The following is a 9,883-nucleotide window of genomic DNA, read 5'->3' as shown; positions in this document are numbered from 1 at the left end:
TTGATATTCCGCACAGTACGTTATATGGCGCATTGTCAAGTTTTGAGAAAAAAAAAGTTTTTAAGTGTGCCTTATAGTCCAGAAAATACATAGATAGTAACCTTTGCTCAAGTACCAGTTTTCTGTTTGCTGGAGCCCATTTTTTTATTGTGTTTATTTAATTCATTGAAGAATAAAAAACACTCTCATTGTCAATAGTTCTCCCCAAATATGTTTTGATTTCCGTGACGCTCAGTCGTTATCGGTCGATCTCTATTATATAAACGTGTTCATAATAAAAATGGCCGAATGTACGTTCGTCATCATGGACACTGCGGAGCGTGCATATGTCGCTCAACGTGACGACCAAACACCCGCAGTCCCCAAAAATGACTCTGCTCTATTTTCTGCTGATCCCCCGCCAGCGAGCAGCAGCAGAGCGGCCGCAGAGTGATTGAGTTTCACAGCTGAGATGCTCTCCATTATCGATCCCCAGACACATCCATTTTCTTTTTTACCTCCCCACTTCCTATGTCGTCCTTGGAGATCACCCCGAAGTAACCTCCAGCCACTTTCATGTGACCCCGACAACCCCACTGGACACTTCATTAGGTACACAAAACAATGAACTGCTTTTACTAAGATAATACAACACTACCTCAGTTTTCAATTGTAATGTGTTCCAAAAGGTCACTTTATTTTCTATTTTACTTTTTGTATTAATATATGGTCTATCATACGTATTTATTATTTTTATTTATTATATTTATATTCAGTTTAGTTTCAGTTTATTTGGAACATGTAATTCAGCACATATTTCCAGTTGTTTCATTACAGCACGTCCGAAAAAAGTAGGACGAAGCTGATTTTATTTAATCCCAACCCTTTTCATATCGTAGCAATTTTATCCTATTTCCTTGTTTTCTGTAACAGAACAGTGAACAAATAAATAATATACCGTAGTAACCAAAGATTTGTTGTAATCCATTTTTATATTTTTTATTACATTTTTTTACTAGGATATTCTTAGGATTTTTTTTTTAACAATTTTTTTTTCTTTTAACTATCTTCTTGTATCATTAAATTTTATTTATACATCCATCCATCCATCCATTTTCTACCCCTTGTTCATTTCGGGGTAGCGGGGAGTGCTGGAGCCTATCTTAGCTGCAAAGTGGTGGAAGGAGGGGTACACCCTGGACAAGTCGCCACCTCATCGCAGGCAAAGAGTGTAGTCCGTGGGCAGGAAGGTGGTCGGGGGCAGGAGAGAAGCGACAAGGTCCATGTCCAAGCAGAGGTCGAGGATCGAGGGAGGCAGTCCATAATCCTCGAACAGGAGGAAACGGGAAGGACACTGTGGAGAACACAAAGGACATGAGACGCGGGGAACTCGGAAGACAAGGAGATAGCAAGTACGCGGGAGGGAAGCCAGAGACGGGATGCTTACTGTAAGGAGAAACTAGGTTCCGGCGTCAGCTCCTTAGTTCTGCTGGTGTTTATGCTGTTTGCTGCGACTAGCACCAAGTGCGCTGATTTATGATTGTCTGCAGCTTCGCTGTTGCGTGGGCGTGAAGAGCCAGGCGCGAGCAAGGGTGTTTCCTGGCATGCTGCCAACAGATGTGCTGGCAGAACTTGCTGCCGATGAAAGTCGAGTTCGAGCCCGCGCCGTGACATCCCTCACGGAACAATCCACCTTTATTGACCGTGATCTTGTGTATGCCTGTGAATCTGTACGTGTTTGTGTACGGTTGCATCTGCTTACTTTATCTTTTAACATGCTCTATCTACACTTCTGTTAAAATGTAATTATCACTTATTCTTCTATTGTTTGATACTTTACATTAGTTTTGGATGATACCACAATTTTGGGTATCAATCATGGGGGTGTGTATATTCAATCCAATCCAATCCACTTTATTTATATAGCACATTTAAACAACAATAACGTTTCCAAAGTGCTGCACAGCCATGTTAAAAACAATATTATGCTCCACCAATGACTGAATAAAACAAAAAATGAATAAAAATAAAACCAATAAAAACAATATAAAAACAAATATGATTAAAAACTATTTTAAAGGGTAAAATCAATTAAAACAGTAAAATAAAAAAAATAAAAAATAAAAAATAAAAAAAAAATTAAAAATTAAAAAATACATAAAAAATAAAAGTGTATAAAAGTGTATATTGTAGCGTCTCGGAAGAGTTAGTGCTGCAAGGAATTCTGAGTATTTGTTCTGTTGGGATTATGTTGTGTTACGGTGCGGCTGTTCTCCCGAAATGTGTTTGTCATTGTTGTTTGGTGTGGGTTCATAGTGTGGCGCATATTTGTAACAGTGTTAAAGTTGTTTTTACGGCCACCCACTCTCAGTGTGACCTGTATGGCTGTTGCCTAAGTATGTCTTGATTGACAATCAACTCACTCTCTCACTCTCCCTGACTCTGCCCTTCCCTTCCCTTTCCTTACCTCACGACTGTCCACAGCCATTGCCACGTTTTTTGTACCCTTTTTGTCAGGTAAGATTAGTTGTTTAGCATTACCTCCCTTGGAGCACCTTTTGTTATATTTTGCATATTTTTCTCTTTGCACACTTTTTCCCTCCGCAGCTGGAGCGTTTAGAGTTCATTGAGATTTTGTTAGTTTAGAGAAGGGGTCACCAACCTTTTTGAAACCAAGAGCTACTTCTTGGATACTGATTAATGCGAAGGGCTACCAGTTTGATACACACTTAAATAAATTGCCAGAAATAGACAATTTGCTCAATTTACCTTTAATACATAAATCTATATATATATATTTTTAAAAATGGGTATTTCTGTCTGTCATTCCGTCGTACATTTTTTTTGCTTTTACGGAAGGTTTTTTGTAGAGAATAAATGATAAAAAAAAACACTAATTAAACGGTTTAAAAGAGGAGAAAACAGGGAAAAAAATAATTTTAAAACATAGTTTTTCTTCAATTTCGACTCTTTAAAATTCAAAATTTAACCGAAAAAAGGAAGAGAAAAATTAGCTAATTTGAATCTTTTTGAAAAAATAAAAAAAAGAATTTTTAGAACATCATTAGTAATTTTTCCTGGTTAAGATTAATTTTAGAATTTTAAAGACATGTTTTAAATAGGTTAAAATCGAGTCTGCACTTTGTTAGAATATATAACAAATTAGACCAAGCTATATTTCTAACAAAGACAAATCATTTCTTCTAGATTTTCCAGAACAAAAATGTTAAAATAAATTCAAAAGACTTTGAAATAAGATTACAATTTTATTCTACAGATTTTCTACATTTGCCAGAATATATTTTTTAAATTTTAATCATAAATTTGAAAAAATATTTCACAAATATTCTCCGTCGAAAAAAACAGAAGCTAAAATGAAGAATTAAATTGAAATATATTTATTATTCTTTACAATAAAAAAATAAATTTACTTGAACATTGATTTAAATTGTCAGGAAAGAAGAGGAACGAATTTAAAAGGTAAAAAGGTATAAGTGTTTAAAAATCCTAAAATCATTTTTAAGGTTGTATTTTTTTCTCTAAAATTGTCTTTTTGAAAGTTTTAAGAAGCAAAGTAAAACATTTAATTAATTTATTTAAACAAGTGAAGACCAAGTCTTTAAAATATTTTCTTGGATTTTCAAATTCTATTTGAGTTTTGTCCCTCTTAGAATTAAAAATGTCAAGCAAAGCGAGACCATCTTGCTAGTAAATAAATAAAATAAAACAAAAATAGAGGCAGATCACTGGTAAGTGCTGCAATTTGAGCTGTTTTTAGAACAGGCCAGCGGGCTACTCATCTGGTCCTTATGGGCTACCCAGTGCCCGCGGGCACCGCGTTGGTGAGCCTTGGTTTATAATTTAGGTAAGCTGGGCTTTTGATAGCCTTTTAAGTTTCTCCCTTTTTGGACCCTTTCCCTTGTTTTGAATAAATATTTGTTTTCAAACTCCTGCATCTGTGTCCAGAGTCCTGTTCAGGTCTTGACAGATAATGGTGTGCCAGGGCATACATTCATTTTATATTTACCACAAAAATCTCTGGAGTCTATAACTTCAGATCTATTCCTCATTTCAAAATGTTTTACTTTTTTACGTAGTTTTTTTTTTTGTTTGTTTTCCGCCCTTTTTTGTCAAACAAAACTATGTTTTTTTATGGCAAACACACAAAATATGCAAAATATTACACCACAAATATTTTTCAAAGTGAAATATTTGATGTGACGTAATCGTGGTTGAGGTGGGGGGCAAGGGGGGGGGGGGGTATATCGTAGCGTCCCGGAGGAGTTAGTGCTGCAAGGGGTTCTGGGTATTTGTTCTGTTGTCTTTATGTTGTGTTACAGTGTGATTGTTCTCCCGAAATGTGTTTGGCACTCTTGTTTGGTGTGGGTTCACAGTGTTAAAGTTGTTTATACGGCCACCCTCAGTGTGACCTGTATGGCTGTTGACCAAGTATGTCTTGATTGACAAACAAGTCACTATCTCGCTCTCTCTATGGCCGCCCCTCTCTCACGAACGTTGCTGCGTGCGCACACCTTCACTATTTGTGTTGTTTTCGACTCCTTCTTAACCCTGGACGTACACTGAGAATGCACGCAACCCTGACTCACAACGCCGGAAATTTGAGGCATTTAAGAAACCCCGCCCGGAGAGACTGGACAGCCCCGCAAAAGAGGACATGTCCGGGGAAAAGAAGACGTATGGTTAGCCTACTTAGCATTAGCATTAGCATTGCAAGCACAGCACGGACAATCGGCTTGGACGCACATCGCCACGAAGGAAGACATTCCTGATTGAAGCCCCGAAGAACTCGCCAGGAGAGCTGAAAGTAACCGGAGAAATGCGAGGGCGCGAGGTGTGCATAAAAGACAGATGTCGGGATCTTCGCTCAAAGCCCAGAGACAACAGTTCTCATCTGCGCTTCCAGGATGTCCGTGGACGGCAGCCATATTCTTCCTCTTTGGGGCGACGGCATGCACGGCGTGCCGCCAGGGGATCGAACGGCGGGGCCGAGGGGAAGAGGAGCTCGCTCGCCTGGGACTGATTAGGAGGAGACGCACTCCGCCGTGAAGAATGAATATAAGACATCCAAGTTACAAGATGGAAGCTGAGGGATGTTAGCCAGATGATGATGAAGACGGTACTCTTGATGTTTGTATTGTCATATTCGTTTATACTAGCTCGGGTGTCACACCTTCAAAGGACGGAGGCAGGTTTAATACGCGGACGTGGTCATATATCAACATATTTACGTTTGACCTCTGACCCACAGCGCTTGTCGCCATTCATCAAGCTGCACCTTAGGTCAAAAATCAACTCCCAGGCTAATTAGTGATTTGTTCGGAGGTGAGGGGGTGCACTCGTCCCCCCTGGGCGAGTGTTTACAAAGCTCCTTTTACGCTTTTATTGGAAACACACCCCGGCAAAAAAAAACAAAAAAAAAAACGAGCCAACAAAAGTCCAAAATTCGAGGATGTTCAAAGTTTCCCGGCGGCCATATTTCTCCTGACATTCCGCAGTGAAGGAGCAAGAAGAGATGACCTGCAGCCAACTTTGCTGATACGTACAGCAGATGTGCTCCTGGTGGGCGGGGGCGGGAGGGGTGACGGGGGTCGCTGAGCCCTTCATATGGAATGGAGATGTTTCAAAGAGCTAATGGACGCTAATTGATGCTAACTGCCGCCGCTTGCCTGTCATTCACAAGCCTTATGTAAGACAAATGTTTTCCTTTCTCAATGCATTCTAAGTCATAAATAAAGGCTAGCAAAAGTCAGCCAACAGAGAAGGGCATCCTTGCGTCTATTCCACACTGCAAAATGACAGTTTTCAAAAAGAAGAAAAAAGAATACAAAAATTAGGGGTATTTTATTTGAACAAAACTAAATTATCTGCCAATATCAATCAATGAATGTTTATTTATATAGCCCTAAATCACTAATGTCTCAAAGGGCCGCACAAACCACAACACAAACCACTACGACATCCTTGGTAGGCCCACATAAGGGCAAGGAAAACTCACACCCAGTGGGACGTCGGTGACAATGATGACTATGAGAACCTTGGAGAGGACCACATATGTGGGCACCCCCCCCTCCCCCATTCTTAGAACAAGAAAATTCGGCTTGTCAGGAAAAAGACAAGAGTGTTCACTCTGTTTCTCATTTTTCGAAGAACCTTTCAGGAAATGTCAGAAATACAACAAGAAATGTTGTGGTTTAACAAGAGGAGTGACGGCAAACGGACAGCAGGTGGCAGTGGCAGTAGTGTACAGAGATTTAATATATATATATATATAGTAAATATATGTATATATATATATATATATATATAATACTACTAATAATAATAGACAATAGTAATATAGAATGGTGTGTGTCAAAAACCCAAGAGTGTGTATGGTGTAAGACTATGTGAATTATTTAATTGGAGCGTTTTACCATAAGTGTTGGAGACGCGGTGCTGTCAGACAAGGGCGAGGCAGGCAGGGAAGTCCAAGGGCGGAAGCGGGGTTCGAAAGGCAGGAGCGAGTCGTCGTTGTCCAGGGGCGAGCGAGGAGTCTACGAACGAAGGAGGCAATCAGCAAAAAGGAGGAGATCCGGGGAAAAGTGAGACGCACAGCTCACTTTGGAGGCGACGGAGGGTACTGCAGGGATACGGGAGAAGACAAGGGACAAGTCAAGCCACGGAGAGGAAACAAGACAGAGCATAAATCTTCGCTTACGGTTCACCATATGAGAACGAAGTTCCTGCTACAATCCTTGGGTCCACTGGTCCCTTTATACAGCTTAACGTCATCAGTCACAGGTGTGCAGGTTGACTGATCGTCTGCAGGCTTGAAGTTGCGTGGGCGAGCTGCGATCAGCGTGAGCGGGGCCGTGTGCGCTGTCAGCGGGTCCTCTGGGTGGACCCGCAACGGAGGGAGACGCAGACTGCGCATGTGCCACAACAAGAAATTAGTGATTACATTTTGGAGCTGATCACTGCCTGGGTTCAGGACTACTGACCTGCTCAGTGGCTTTGTGGTTAGAGTGTCCGCCCTGAGACTGGAAGGTCGTGGGCTCAAACCCTGGCTGAGTCCTACCAAAGACTATAAAAACAGGACCCATTGCCTCCCTGCTTGGCACTCAGCATCAAGGGTTGGAATTGGGGGTTAAATCACCAAAACGATTCCCGAGCATGGCCACCGCTGCTGCTCACTGTTCCCCTCACCTACCAGTGGGTGAACATGGGGATGGGTCAAATGCAGAGGATCATTTCACCACACCTAGTGTGTGCGTGACTGTTGTTGAGACTTTAACTTTTAACTACTTTTTGCGGCACAATGATCACAGAGTCCTACCTAACTTATGCTGCTATATTGACAGAGATTATAAATCATGCCTCTCACCAGGATAGCAGAAGCTTGTGAACATAAACTGAGAAGTTGGAACCCAGCAGCGAGAAAGACACGAAAAGACGCCCGTTTGTGCCAACTCTTTTTTTTTAACCCTTTTTGAGGTTTATCAATAATTCTTCATCTAAACGGGAAGCTATAAACATCCTAGGGAGAGCAAATACTGTTCTGTAAGTGACTGTCTTATTATGTCCGTAGTTTGTAGCTCTTGTTCCGCACTTAACAACGCTGCTTCTTGCTTACCACGCAGCTTTTAAAACAACAACTTTTCAACAACAACTTTTGAACTCATCCTCCGTATACTCAGGCTCAAAAATATAAGTTTCTGGATCATCATTTGTCCCAATGTAATTTTTGTGTCTCATGAATAGTAGTGTTGTTGTTGAAGGTAATAGCTTAAGTTGTGATGTGTCTGTTACTACATTACATATACACTCACAGTGTGTATACGTGTAAAATGTTCCAGATTTTTTAGAGCACTTTATAGGCAGAATTAAGGGAATCCTATTAACTCCATTGTAAGCTGACTTTTGCTAGTGTTTATTTACAATTTAGCTTGCATTAGAAAAAAAAATAAAAACATATGTGTTCTTGGATTGTAAATGATGGACAAAATACATTTTAAAAAATTGCAGGTCCTGTTAAAGTTCAGTCAGTCAAAAGTTCAAAGAACGTTTTTATGCACCTGTTTATGATCTTCATGTGTGTGGCTCGGGCATCTCTCTGGGTATCCTTTACAATAGTATCTGACACCGGTGCCAAGTCAGTACTTTTGAAATAGTGCCCAAACCAAAAGGAAACCACATTTTGCCAAAAGGAAACAAGCCATTTTTATTTTTGGTGGGTTTTTTTTACATGCAAGTTGAACACAATAGTCACTTAAATACTTCAATAATATGACAACATACCATAATTTGACTGGCTGACTGAAATAAGTATATGGATGATAGAGTTATAGTTACTGATCTGATATTGATATCTGATATCAGTCTGATATCAGCCAAAAAAAACAACCAAATTCTGTAGTCCCGCTTGTAAAATGTGTGATATAAGCTCCAATACAAGCAGTACGATTTGTGCTAGTTGGCAACTGGGCAGCCAATTAGTATCTAAATGTCCTCAAATAAGCACACAATTTATTCTGTTTGAGTCGAGTCATTTAAAAAAGGTAAACATGGTGGGCTAGAGGCTACTAAGAGCTAGCAGCTACACAACAGCTAAGCGCACAAAAGCACACAAGCCAGACACACATAATAATTATTAAACAGTGTTAAACAGCACGTGTCATTATAAAAAAAGTATCAAGTAATTAATGTTGTGTAATATTTTCACATGCAAAGTCTCCAAGGCAGATGCGTATAGGAAAGTACACAGTAACAAACGTGTCCGCATAAACTTAAAGGAGAACTCCACTTTTTTTTGTAATTTTAACTTTCTTTCACAATCCTTATGAAAGACATGATGACGGATGTATTTTTCTTTATGCATTCTAACTCGTAAATAAAATCAATCAATCAAAGTTTATTTATATAGCCCTAAATCACGAGTGTCTCATAGGGCTGCACAAGCCACAACGACATCCCCAACTCAGATCCCACATTAGGGCTGGAAAAAACTCAACCCAATGGGATGCAAGAGAAACCTTGGAGGGGACTGCAGATGGGCGACCGGTGCAATGGACGTTGAGTGGATCTAGGTCATAGTGTGAAAGTCCAGTCCATAGTGGGGCCAGCCGTAGATCGTCTTGGGTGGAGACAAGTCAGAAGAGCAGAGATGTTCCAAACTGATGCACAGATGAGTGGTCCACCCTGGGTCCCGACTTTAAGCAGCTAGCGCGTCATCTGTGATCACCTAATCTGGGTAGAGCAGAAAAGAGACGGCAGATCAACTGGTCTAAAAGGGGGGTCTATTTAAAGGCTAGAATATACAAATGAGTTTTAATATGGGACTTAAATGCTTCTAATGAGGTAGCATCTCTAACGGTTTCCGGGCATTCCAGAGTACTGGAGTCCCAATAGAAAACGCTCTATAGCCTGCAGACTTTTTTTGGGCTCTGGTAATCACTAATAAGACGGAGTTCTTTGAACGCAGATTTCTTGCCGGGACATACGGTACAATACAATCAGCAAGATAGGATAGATAATATTTATTAGTATTATATACATAAGTAGTAAAACCTGGAAGCCAGTTCAGGTGAGCCATTATAGATATATATATATTCTTATATATGTATGTATATATGTATATTGTTAGGAATTGGTCAAGGAGGAGACCCCAGGATGCAGAGATGGGAGGCAAGATTGAATTACAAAAAGGGAAAATTTAATAAGTACAAAAAGTGTAACAAAAGGCGATGGGGCAGAAGTGCACAACATGAATACGCAAACGAAAACAGTTCCCTCAGTGGTTGGCAGGGGAAAAGGCCAGGGTGCACTGAGCACAACAAAAGGTCCAACACAAAATCATTTTTACGTCAGGGAGGCTAGGAAGCAAACACAAAGAGGTGAGTAATTT

At 40.2% G+C, this 9,883-nt stretch overlaps 1 long non-coding RNA gene across 1 annotated transcript; it reads right to left on the bottom strand.

Annotated features, from left to right (window-relative positions):
- Nucleotides 1-6,195: 6,195 nt before the first annotated feature.
- LOC133555655 (uncharacterized) lies at nt 6,196-7,227 on the bottom strand. The gene is made up of 3 exons (XR_009807354.1): nt 6,981-7,227; nt 6,698-6,905; nt 6,196-6,619 (listed from the first exon to the last, which is right to left on the bottom strand). It is a non-coding gene; the product is annotated as an uncharacterized LOC133555655 (long non-coding RNA).
- Between the last annotated feature and the right edge of the window lie 2,656 nt (nt 7,228-9,883).

Source organism: Nerophis ophidion, linkage group LG07, assembly GCF_033978795.1.
Source record: "Nerophis ophidion isolate RoL-2023_Sa linkage group LG07, RoL_Noph_v1.0, whole genome shotgun sequence".
NCBI classification, from domain to species: domain Eukaryota; kingdom Metazoa; phylum Chordata; class Actinopteri; order Syngnathiformes; family Syngnathidae; genus Nerophis; species Nerophis ophidion.
The sequence above is the reverse complement of the archived record's forward strand: the minus strand, read 5'-3'. Positions and strand labels throughout refer to the sequence as shown.